The sequence below is a fragment of the Patella vulgata genome, chromosome 1 (genome assembly GCF_932274485.2).
Source record: "Patella vulgata chromosome 1, xgPatVulg1.2, whole genome shotgun sequence".
Taxonomy (NCBI): Eukaryota; Metazoa; Mollusca; class Gastropoda; family Patellidae; genus Patella; species Patella vulgata.
In genome coordinates, this window is record NC_065879.2 from 34207132 (window position 1) to 34219278 (window position 12147).

General features: G+C 37.4%; 1 long non-coding RNA gene across 1 annotated transcript; it reads right to left on the reverse strand.

Moving 5' to 3' along the window:
- Positions 1–9740, reverse strand: LOC126824002 (uncharacterized). Its single transcript, XR_007681436.1, has 7 exons — positions 9591–9740; positions 8784–8819; positions 7523–7612; positions 5505–5613; positions 3570–3700; positions 2812–2917; positions 1–1995 (listed from the first exon to the last, which is right to left on the reverse strand). It is a non-coding gene; the product is annotated as an uncharacterized LOC126824002 (long non-coding RNA).
- Positions 9741–12147: the final 2407 nt, after the last annotated feature.

Below are 12147 nucleotides of genomic sequence, written 5' to 3' on the forward strand. Positions count from 1 at the left end.
TGAATTTTTACAATTTTATTAACAAAATATATAAATATCTGACATATCTGTTCTTGGAAATAATAGTAAAATATTATTTACAAAAAATTAAGAATCTGTATTTAAAATCGGCAGCAATAAACTTCCTATATAAAATAAGTTGTGATTTGCTTTTGCATAACTACAAAAGGGATTAAGGCCACACACAAAAAAATTCTTGTTCCCAGACAATCCTTACCAAACATCTGATGCCGGGAGGTTTATTTACTGGGCTAAATGGCTTCTCATAAACATCACATTTCAAGGCACTAACATTTATTTCGTGTTTATAGAAATGTGTAAATATCCAGCTTCATCTATGATTGTCAGTAACATTTATCACTGTTGTGTACTTCATAGATGAGCCTGATGCCATATTTTGGATTCATTCAAAAAGTGTGCATAGAGTTTCGTAATTATTTTTTGAAATTTTTGAAGTGAGGAATGATTATCTGAAAACCAGAATATTTGTATTGTATGACCTAATGGTGAACTGAAATGAAATGGGTTTAACGTCCTACTGTTCTGCTCCGAACAGGACTAATGAAGACGGGCATATGCCATACAGTGTACTATGAAGGAAATTTTGCCCGGACAGCGGCACTACGGCCTACTCTTAGATCGAATTCACGGGGCCTCGGTTTTTCGTCCCATCCGAACGACTAGGCAGCTGTCCTTGCCAGGCCCTGCGTCCTGCATCACTGACAAAGGGATACCACGCCAGAAAATCTGGATGAACTTTCTCGGCCAATGCAAGGATCGAACGCTAATGGTGAACTTGATCATTTTGAAATACAAATAAGTATAAAATAATAAACTGTAGGACTTTAAATAAAATTTACAAAAATGTTTTGTATATACATGTACATGTAAAAAAATACTGAGTTACACAGTTATTAAAAAATTGTGTTAAAAATAAATTAGCTTGGTCATACCTGATGCTAGGTTCCGACTATCACGATTCGCACTACGATTGAAATCGTGGAGTAATCGTTGTGTTACTATCAGGTCTTATCATATATTGTGGTCAGTCGTAGTGATCGTGTTGATCGTATCGAAACGTATCCGAACTTATCTGCACGTACCAGATCGTGGACTAAATAGAGCCAATCCTATCGTAACGCATCACACGACAGTGGGAACCTAGCATAAAAAGGGACTAGAACTTGACAATTTTCAAATTTGATTGGCAGTCGCAGATACTTAACAACTGTAATAATACTACAGAGGCATATTGTATATCAGTGCTTCATTGTTTGTTGCATAAAGGGATGTTTGGTGGCCGAATGGTTTAACCCATGCGTGTTATATCAGAAGGTCCATCATTGAGTCGAGTGGCGTGGTTTCGATTCCCCGCTTATACGTGACAACTACAGATCCCTATAAAATTGAACCATGTTAGTTCCAAAATGACCTATTTTGTGTCGAGTGGACGTTAAAGCCCATTTCTCTCTCTCTCTTGTTGCATAAGATTACAAACTTGTGACAAATGGGCTATAATTTGAAAGTGCGTCATTTTAGGAAGTTGACCAGATTTGTTATTCTGTGGTCCATGACTTATTTTTCGAACGTTGGGCATGCAAATGAAATAAAAAAAATTCCCGTTTTTAAAATAAATCTGGTCGACGCGTTTTAAGTCTGTCCTCATTTCAGTTTTTATTATCCTGAGATTGCCAAGGTGAAATCTAACAGTCAGTTACCTGCATATATACATCATTGGGGCAGTTTGGAATATCTTAAAGATTTATAAATAATTTAATAATCAAAACAGTAATTGTCCAACTGGCTGTTATTTTAGAACCACTGTTTCCATCATTTCCATTTTTTCCATCCGTATGTATTTGTACAGAGCAATTCTGAGCACGTTCAAAGGGTATAATGGATGGCTCGATTATATTGGTTACCAATCTGGCATCACTCTCGCCACAATTAGTTCTGGTTACATTAATGATACAATTTAAATTGAAATTTAAAAAACTGAAATAGACAACAAAGTAGGAATATCAATCTAAAAATGGTTCAATTCTATTCAGTATTTACAAAGTTATGATAAATTGAAAGTTCATCGATCTAAGCTCCTTAAGCATAACAAGACGCTGCCATCCTTTATTAGTATAGTTGGAGCCACGTTGGTCAAGCGAGTAAGACGCTGGCTGGCTAGCCTGAGGTCTGGGATTCGCTCCTGGTGTGCTCGAGAAAGTTCATCGGGATTTTTCGACGTGGTTTCCACTTTTCAGGAGGGCCTTCCAAAGACAGCTATATAGTCGTGTGGATGGGACAAAGAACGAGGCACCGTGTACACATTGGCGGTTGGAATTCGATATAAGAGTAGGCAGTAGCACCGCTGTCTGGGGAGAATTTCCCTCATAGCACACTGCATGGCGTATGCCCGTCTTCATTAGCCAAGTCGCGGCAGAACAGTAGTAGGTTAAACCCCATTTCATTTCATTTATTGGTAGCGGAGAGCGTCTCCTTTAGCACTGTTGGGGCAGAACAGTGGGACATTTAACCCCATTTCATTTGGTAGCGGAGAAACCTGATGGGTCCACTTTATATCTGATTGAATCTAAGCCGGCATAATATCTAGTGTTGGTATTTTGATATTGTTTTCTTAATTAAATGACGTGCCTCTGAATTTAGATAGGACTTCATGTTATGAAAATTCAAACATATACCCAGCAGGTTTGAATTTATTTTAAAAGGTCTAGTATGGACAGTGTCTACAAGGTTTAATAATCAGAATGCAATTAATTTATTATTCATAGAATGCTCGGAAACCTTTTTACTACTTACCTGCAAGGGTTAGAATTGTCAATATCTTTAGATGTTACATAGTCACAGAGTTGAGCTTTTACTAAAGTTCTATTATCTTTAAAACAATCTTCAATTGTGGTTAATGCTAAAAATAACCAACAACAAACCATGTAATTACTGCATAAGTATTTTTTATTATATGGAAATTGCCTAAACAGTATATTGTCATACAATCACATAAGGTCAATATATCGTGATATTAATGCATGTTGGTTAAAGCACATTATATGCAATTGCGCCAAAGAGCTTGGATTTACGCGAATTGTGGGGTGAATTGCGATACATCATTCAACGATTATTATATTGTGCCAGCAGTAGTGTAGAGTGGACGTTAAACCCTATTTCTATCTCGCAATGGGCGTCATTTGTATGAAGCAGAAGTCTAACTTTTAATCTAGTAGATGTAATGCTAAATAGGTAGAAACTGTGTTTAACCTCCACTCTACACAAAATTGGTCGTTTCGGGACATCAATTCAATTTTATTTCCATCATTCAATGGTACATATTATCTTTAACAGTGTGAGAAAACCTACAAGGTTGGACAGGCGAACCTTCTCCTTGTCACGTACAAGTGGGGAATCGAAACAACGCCACTTGACTCAATTATAGACCTTATGATCTAACGTACACGCGTTAATCTATTCGGCCACCCACCGACCCACCCCTAATGACGGTCACAGACTTTAATGCCTGAAACCCACAATAATGACCATGATTGATATACACATGTACTTACATTTTTTTCCTTGGTCGGTACATAAATAAGTAACTGAAGCAATGATACTATCTTGTGATACTGTGCTAGTAGCAGGTTCTTGACACCCAGCCCTTTTGTTTAGGTAGCAATCTTTAACCTCAGGGAAAATTCTGCAAGTAAACAGTGTATTTTGCTAATTTAATTATGTCCGTAGGTTATCCGTTTCAAACCAAAATTGATTCTATCAGATACTAGCAGAAGTCATCAAGATTAGGCAAGATTCAGTTGAATGATCACAGGGGGTGTTTAATTGGGCTATGGGTGCCGCGATGACTCAGTGGTAAGGCGATGACTCTGTAACCAGATCTATTCCCGGAATTCAGGTCTATTATACGCCAAGTCAGCGATGGACTGGAGGCTCCTAAGACTAGCCCAATACGGGGCCCCTAGTGTTTGAAAAATCTTTGAATTTCTATCCCGGTGTTGGCCAAGAAAGTTCTCCGGGATTTTCCAGCCTTCTTTACCCCTTTCAGTGATGCAGGACGGAAGGCCTGACGAGGACAATGTCTAGTCGTTCTGGTGGACTGGGCGCACGTAAAAGAACCCGAACAGTTGGAATTCGAAATAAGTGTAGGCCGTAGCGCCGCTGTTCGAGCAAAATTTCCCTCATAGCACACTGCGTGGTGTACGCTCGTCGTCATTAGCCCAGTGCAGAACAGTAGGACATTAAACCCCATTTCATTTGCTTTCAAGGGTATATCCTAATCTTTCTAGCTTATGCACAAAGCCAGGGTGTGACAATCTTACCAATTCATCAAAAAGAACATAATTGCAAAACTAAAAACGTCTCCCAAACTGAAAATAAAGGACCACCAAAGTTTATGAGAATATTAACTTCTTTAGAGGCTCAGGGGCGTACCATGCCTCATAGATTCTTTCTCAATCCATCAGTGCAATAATTATGCCTAAAATGCTGACCCGATATAGTTATATAGAAACATAACTCTATGGCTGACCCTAAATTACAAATGACCATTCGGTTATATCGGCCCGCATAATTAAAGATACATTATGGGAGATAAGATAAAGAGATGGTAGTTCTCGCTATAATAGTTAAAAACTAGATAGTGTAAAGGAAATTTGCTGAAAATTTCAGTCAAATTGATCCACTATGAGCCGAGAAAGAAGCGGGTGAAATTTTTGCATAGTCTCGGTCATCATTACTAAAATCATTAATATAAACAGCATAGTCTCGATTATCCACTTTTTCTGATTTAATTATCAGTGGTCGTTAGCGGCATATAGGAATCTAATCCAGCCAACATCGAAGGCTAGTCTTGATATCGAGAGTTTATTATGGTCTGGATAAGTTAATTAATGTCTAATTGATAATTTAGATAACATTTCAGGCCTAAAGAAAGACTTGTAATAAGCAGATTTTGCTCTTGCATAATGCATGTTGAATAAATATTGTGGGTCATAATATTTTTTGAATACATCGCAATGTAATAATTGAGTTCTATCATAAACATCTACCCCACATTGCACTAAGTAATTTTTTTTATATATAAATAATGAAATGAAATGGGGTTTAACGTCCTACTGCTCTGCTCCGACTGGGCTAATGAAGACGGGTATCCATACGGTGTGCTATGAGGGAAATTTTGTCTGGGCAGCAGCACTATCGCCTACTCTTATATCGAATTCCAACTGCCAAGTGATCTTTTACGTGCACGCCAATATATACACGGAACCTCAGGTTTTCGTACCATCTGAACGACTAGACAGCTGTCCTTGTCGGGCCCTCCATCCTGCATCACTGACAAGGGGAAACCACGTCGAAAATCCAGATGAACTTTCTCGGCCAGTGCAGGGATCGAACACACGACCTCCAAGCTAGCGAGCCAGCGTCTTGGTCTTACCCACATAGCTACCACCATGGCTGCTGTTTATAATATATACATATATACATACCGGCACAATTCATTTATATCTGGAACAGGAGTTGGTCTTGGTTGCCATGGCAAAATAGGAAAATATTTTGAAATTTCTTCATTAAAACACGCTTTGGCTTCTGCACAAACTGAAATATACATACCGGTACATTATTTAGAGGAGCTAAATTGCTAATATTTTGGACCTAGAAATTGACACAAATGGGTCGCAACGCATATAATAATGTAATACGAATGTATATAAACTGATTTACATTCAATCGTTCCCTTTTTTACTTTAATTTCAAATCAGTTACGTTCGGCGAAACATGCCAGAAGTCTCAATCAAATGGCAATCTCTTTTATTGCGCATGCTCTCCATATAAGAATATGACGTCACAGTTTAACATGACTTATAGAATAGGAGAACGCTAGATTGGAGACGGTCCTGCGTATTTTATGACGTCATATGTGGATTATGGGTAAGGGTTAGGCTTGGGCCAGGGTTAGGGTTAGGGCTAGCCCTGTCTACATCTAGAGACTATGAAGAAATCTGCAGGTCCTAGCCCTTACCCTAACCCATAATCCACATATGACGTCATAAAATGCACAGGACCGTCTCCGATCTAGCGTTCTCCTGTTGAATATGTCTAGCCTCGTTCTTCGTGTCCCTTGTTACAAATGGCGCTGAAATGCATTATGGTACACGATATCAGAAGCCCATCTTTTCCCGGTAAGATCACAACATCAATGTTGAATTAAATTGACAAATAATTCCCTTTAATTATGATTATTTTTTTGATTTTTAGTTTTTCATTCACAAAATTATTCAGTAACATTGTGTTGTTGTGTTGTACAATTAATTATGTAATAACCACTGTATTACTAATACTACGAACTTTGGTAAAGATATTGATAATATATCCATTGCTTTAGCGTCTAATTTTTCAATTGATAAAAATAGCTAATCAATCCAGTCTCTCGTCTGACATGGTCGACACATCTTTATCCATTTAAACATGCATTATGTGCGAGCTACATCAGCCTATTGCGAGTTTTTTTCTTTTAGGCCTTAAATGTTATCTAAATTAATAATTAGGCATTAATTAACTCATCAAGACCATAATAAACTCGATGCCATCGTTAGCTTGCGATATTTTGCGGTAATGAATACGTTTTGTGATGGATGATTTAACGAAAAAATGGATAATATTGAGACTTTGTTTATTATCGTACCAACGGTAGTATTGACGATCGATGCTAGCCTAAAATTGATTCGCTGATATCTCGGTTCAGAGAGAAGCAATTTGACTGAAATTTTCAGCATAATTTTTTTAACTATTAAAGCAAGAACCGTCAGCTCTTTATCTAATCTTACCTAATACCCCTTTAAGTTTCGAAAAGGGCCGCTCTGTCGCTGCAACGTTTACGGACAAGACAACAAACAATGCACAAATAGTTCAGGCATTGAAGATATTACCCAAGAAGAAATCAAAAGTTCTAAAACGACAATTCAGCCTATTGCTCACTTGATTGATTACGGTTATGTACTTCGTGATTGTAATTAATCAGGCCCGTAGCCAGCGGGGGGCTACGCTGGCAAAACATTTTTTCAGGGGGGCATTGCCCCTCCCCCCTGAAAAAATGTTTTGCCCCCCCCCCCCGAAAAAAAATTGCCGACCATAGCTCTCAAATACCTACTGTAGACTGTGCCGGGTGTGCCCCCCCCCCCCCCACTAAAAACTTCACCGCCCCTCCGAAGCAAGCGACCTGGCTACGGGCCTGTAATTAATATATTAGGTTTTTTTGTAAATTCGGTGGAGGCCCCTGACAACCCGTTCTATCAAATAGTATTTACTCAAAAGTAAAGAATAAGTGCGATTTTAATGTAAACACTGTTATTTTGTTAACACATCGGATTATAAGAAAAATCTTACACGAACAATGGACAGGCTTGTAACAAAAGAGTGGCAGTTTAGTTAGAACCAATTGATTTGAACAGATTTTCGGACCATATTTTTAAAATTAAAAGTACTTTTGATTGCGTATGGTCTTTACCTCCATTCTGGCGTGATGAAACAAGCGGGCCGGTAATAATCTCAATTGTTGGCAGTGGTGTTGCTCTTGTCGTTGTTGTATCCAAATTACCTGTAAAATTTATGGTTCATTTCAGAAACATTGTCATATTTCAGTTTAAAATTAACAATATGTCGATTAATTTGGTCAATAGTCATGCTTTCGATAGGAATTGGAAAGTTATGCGAATTTAGAGTCGGCGGTCCCTGTTGACACCGTTAAGATGATACTTTGGACTTTCAGTATCGAAAAATGTCATTGAATCATACAAGTGATCATTATTCTACACTAAGGTATACAAAGTGGTTTTAAAGCATACAGAAGTATTTTTTAATTTGCAGGTAGACTGGCTGTAAAAGATTCCACTTCTGTAAAGGCGTGACTCTCAGCAAACTATTAAATACACAAACCCAACGAATATCATTCAATAGTCACTGGACATAACACCTACTTCTTTTAATTACAGTAGACAAAACTTGCCACCCGCCCGGGCTCCACCACCGCAGCACTTTATGTGGGGGACACTTATGGTCTGCTAAAAATTAGGATTAGTGCTAAATCATAAGGCCAGTTCAATTTTTCGTCATAGGTCAAGAGATGTAAACAGTGCTAGCGAATGCGATAATCCCAACCCTAACCCTAACCTACAATATCGCCAACAATCACATGCCCTAACCTTATTTACATCTCAGCGACCTTGACAAAAATTGAGCTGGCCTTAACTTTTAGATTTAGCCAAAAATTTTGTATGATGACAAATTGATATGTCAAATTGTAAACCTTAACTAGTCAGATCACCTGTTCACTTGTACGGTGCTCTTATTTATAAGTTGACAGTAATTGACTTGTGTGTATTCAGTAGTCAGGTCGCTTAAGTAGAAAACGAGTGAAACCGACATTCGCTCGGTTTTCGGATTAAACCCATTAATAATATTAACGGTTTCTAGATGACCAGTAGAGATGACCAGTTATAGATTAGTTCAGCTCTGAACGTATGTCTCATTACACTCGCCCAGTACTTTCAGGAATCGTCCTATTGAATCCTTGTCGAAAAACTTTCGAACCCCAGTCAATTTTACTGGGCAACTTTTTACTGCTAAACGGTCGCGGCGTGTCAGTCTCTGTGAACGCATGTACACGCCTTGTTTTTGAGTGTTTGGTATGACACTGAATGTGCAAACTATTGCAACTTATAAATGCTTTACACAAAATATTTGAAATAAATGTTTTCTAAAATACTAACCTGTAACCGAGGTATTCAATGCTACGATACCATTGACTGAAAAAAAAAATAATCCTAGATTAAATTACCTTTAGATATATATTATGTAAGATTTACATAAGAACCTGGTCGTTCTTGATATAATGAAAAATGGTGAAAAATGAATATATTAAAAATTTCATTAAAATCATTTTATTCTGAAAGTTATCATCAGTGTTTGAAGATGTTTAGCGTTAGCGTTAACCATTCGCACCCTCACCCCACCCCCTTCCGCGAGTCGTTATAAATACTAGTTATATATGGCGAATTGTTGTTTGCTCGGATAACCAAGGAGATTTCGTAATTTATACCAAATACAACCCTTTATTATTATTTTATTCAGATGGGTGTGTGTGTGTATTAATACATGAAATGAAATGAAATGGGGTTTAACGTCCTACTGTTCTGCTCCGACTGGGATATTAAAGACGGACATACAGTGTGTTATAAGGGAAATTTTGCCCTGACGGCAGCGCTAATGTCTATTCATATTGAATTCCAACTGCCAAGGGATCTTTTACGTGCAACCCAATGTACACATCGGTTTCCGTCCTGGGAAACCACGCCGTAAAATCCCGATGAACTTTCTCGGCCAACACATGACCATTAAGCTCCAGTTGAATTTTTTGAGAATTGACACCTAACGTCGATTAACATTCAGTTCAAACATGCTTTCCAAAAAAAAAACAAAAACAAAAAAACCCCAGGTCAACGAGTATAGAGCCTACAATAATTTATCATACGTTTTAACTCCATCATTTCCAACGGAATATAAACATTATATCTTACCAAAGAGCAGCAGTATCCCGACGAAATTCATTTCTTGTATACCCATATTTATAAAAGATAAACTGAATTTAAACGGTTTCAAATATCCCACTAAACTCTGCTGTAAAAATATAGAAACACAGTTTTATAGTGGCTTGAAACCATCCTATCGTGTGACGTCACAAGACTATAACTAAGAAAGCGGATTCTTAAATAGATAAACAACGCAATATGATGTATAGTATACATGGAGTGGTTGTTTACCAGTTAATGAGTAATGAATTGCGTACCAGGCCAAATAGTCATTTCAGACCCAGTCCCAAATTGCATAATATATTATCTGATTTATTTTTTTTTCTAAAATTTTTTCGCGCCTACATGTACAGCTTCGATTCCATTATATCATCATTCACAACATGTTAACTTGAAAAAGAAAAAAAAAAGAAAACTGCTCTTCGGCGAAATAACGACCGGCGAACTACTAAAAGCAATACTGTTATAGCCAGTATTTTGTTGACATTCATTGTGGGTGGGAATGGGATTGTGGATAGTGCCCTAGATTTGGAACTGCCCCACCCCTCCCCTATTCACAGCTTCAGACCCGCTACTGCCTGCATAATATAAAAATCAAATCGGTATTAAAAAATGAAATTGCCTAGACAGCGGCGGTACGGCCTACTCTTATATCGAATCCCAACTGTCAATTAATATTCTTTTACTTGCACGCCAACATGTACACGGGACCTCGGGTTTTTGTCCCATCCCTTGGTTTTGTCCTTAAAAAGGCTGGTGAATAAATTTTTGTATAACCGTTGAAATGATGAAAGCAATTCTGGGTTTATTAACGCTTTCTTCCACTTTAAACATTCACGATGTAGCCCTTTTATTGGTAGAGTGTGGTAACTGGAGGCCCGACGAATTGTCGGACCCGTGTAAATATTTACTGAAACCAAATTAATTCGACCAGTCAAGGATATAAAATGCAACGAGGTTTGTATCACAATACAATGTACACAAAATATAACATTTTGTTTGAAATGGAATATTGTTTTTTAGTAATGGCATTTTTGGAAAAATAAGATACCAAAAGGGGTCTGACAACCGCAGGACAAATGTTGAATTTAATAGCATACATATTACATACATTGGCTTATGCATTATGTAAGACTTAGATGAAGGGCTGGCCATTCTTGCTAGATAATGAACAATGAATATATTAAAAATTTAATTCAAATTACTTTATTCTGGACGAAGTTATGGGTGTTGGGAGATGTAGTGGCGCAGATTGTATTATCGTAGCAACGGTACGGTACTGGACATTCGAGACTTAGTCTCGTGTGTCCATTTTATCGTTACATTTTTTAATGTCGCGGCCGTCCTAATCCATTTAGATCTCTGTCATCCGATGGTATGGAGAAGTGAACATGGACTTTTTTTATGTTAAGAAATGCCTAAAAATATTTCAAAATAACATTTGAAGCCATCGGCAGATTTAGCTCTTAGTCTTACTTGATCCATTTTTAAACATTGCTATGCTAGATACGCCCACATTTTGCAATAGATAATAGATATGCGGATAACAGGGGGAATCGATATGGCTCAATCTCCCATTGCCCTACCTCAGATCGAAGTTAAATGCAATAGCACCTATCGCGTTCTCGTGTTTTGGGGTGGGTTTTTTTTTTTTTTTTTTTTCTAAAAGTGGCATAAGTCTCAATTCCAATCAAGTTTGCTGATAGAAATTGCTACATCTTCTTCCTCTGGAATCAAGCGGCTGTCTGACGAATGCTCAGAGATATGATAGTCTTGTAGCTTTGGGTTTGGGCACCTTCAATTATCAAATTGGTCAAATATGACGTAATTAATTATAACGATTGGATTAGTCTAATGACGTCGAAAAACACTCTTATATGGATAGTGGAAACATACACCAGAAGTTTTATGTCATGCTCTCTGGTGATATTTTGTTTTCACATAGAACTAGGCATGTTTTAGTTTTGTAACAATTTTTTATGTGTAAATCTGTCACTCATCATTTGAGTGCACGAGATCTGACTTCTATAGAATGTGTGAATCAATATTTAGTTAAAGATACAATATAATGCTATTATTAATTTAAAGAGAAAAAAATCTACCAATAGCCTTATAACACACTGATGGACAGGGGCGATGGCATACTGCTTATATTTGATGCAACATGTTCAAACTTGGTGTAGATTTTCTTTTGGTGAATGCCTTGAGAATGATGCGGTCGAGAGATTTCTGCTTCGGCTAAGCAGGGATAAGTTTTAAGCAATTTATCTCTGCTCATATTGAGGTAGAATGTTCAAACTTGGCGTAGATTTTCATTAGGTAAATACCACGATCAACTTCGATAATATTATAGTTTCTTCTTTGACTTGTCAGAAATTAGCAATTTGATTTGCCAGTGCTTCAGAACAAAATAACTTTGATTCTAATTGAGTCAGAGTGATAAAGCTTGATAGATTCAATACATCAATATCATCGATAATGAACATTTTCTGCTTCGGTTGATCAGAGCTAAGAAATTTGATTGGTCAAGACTTTGGAGCATGAT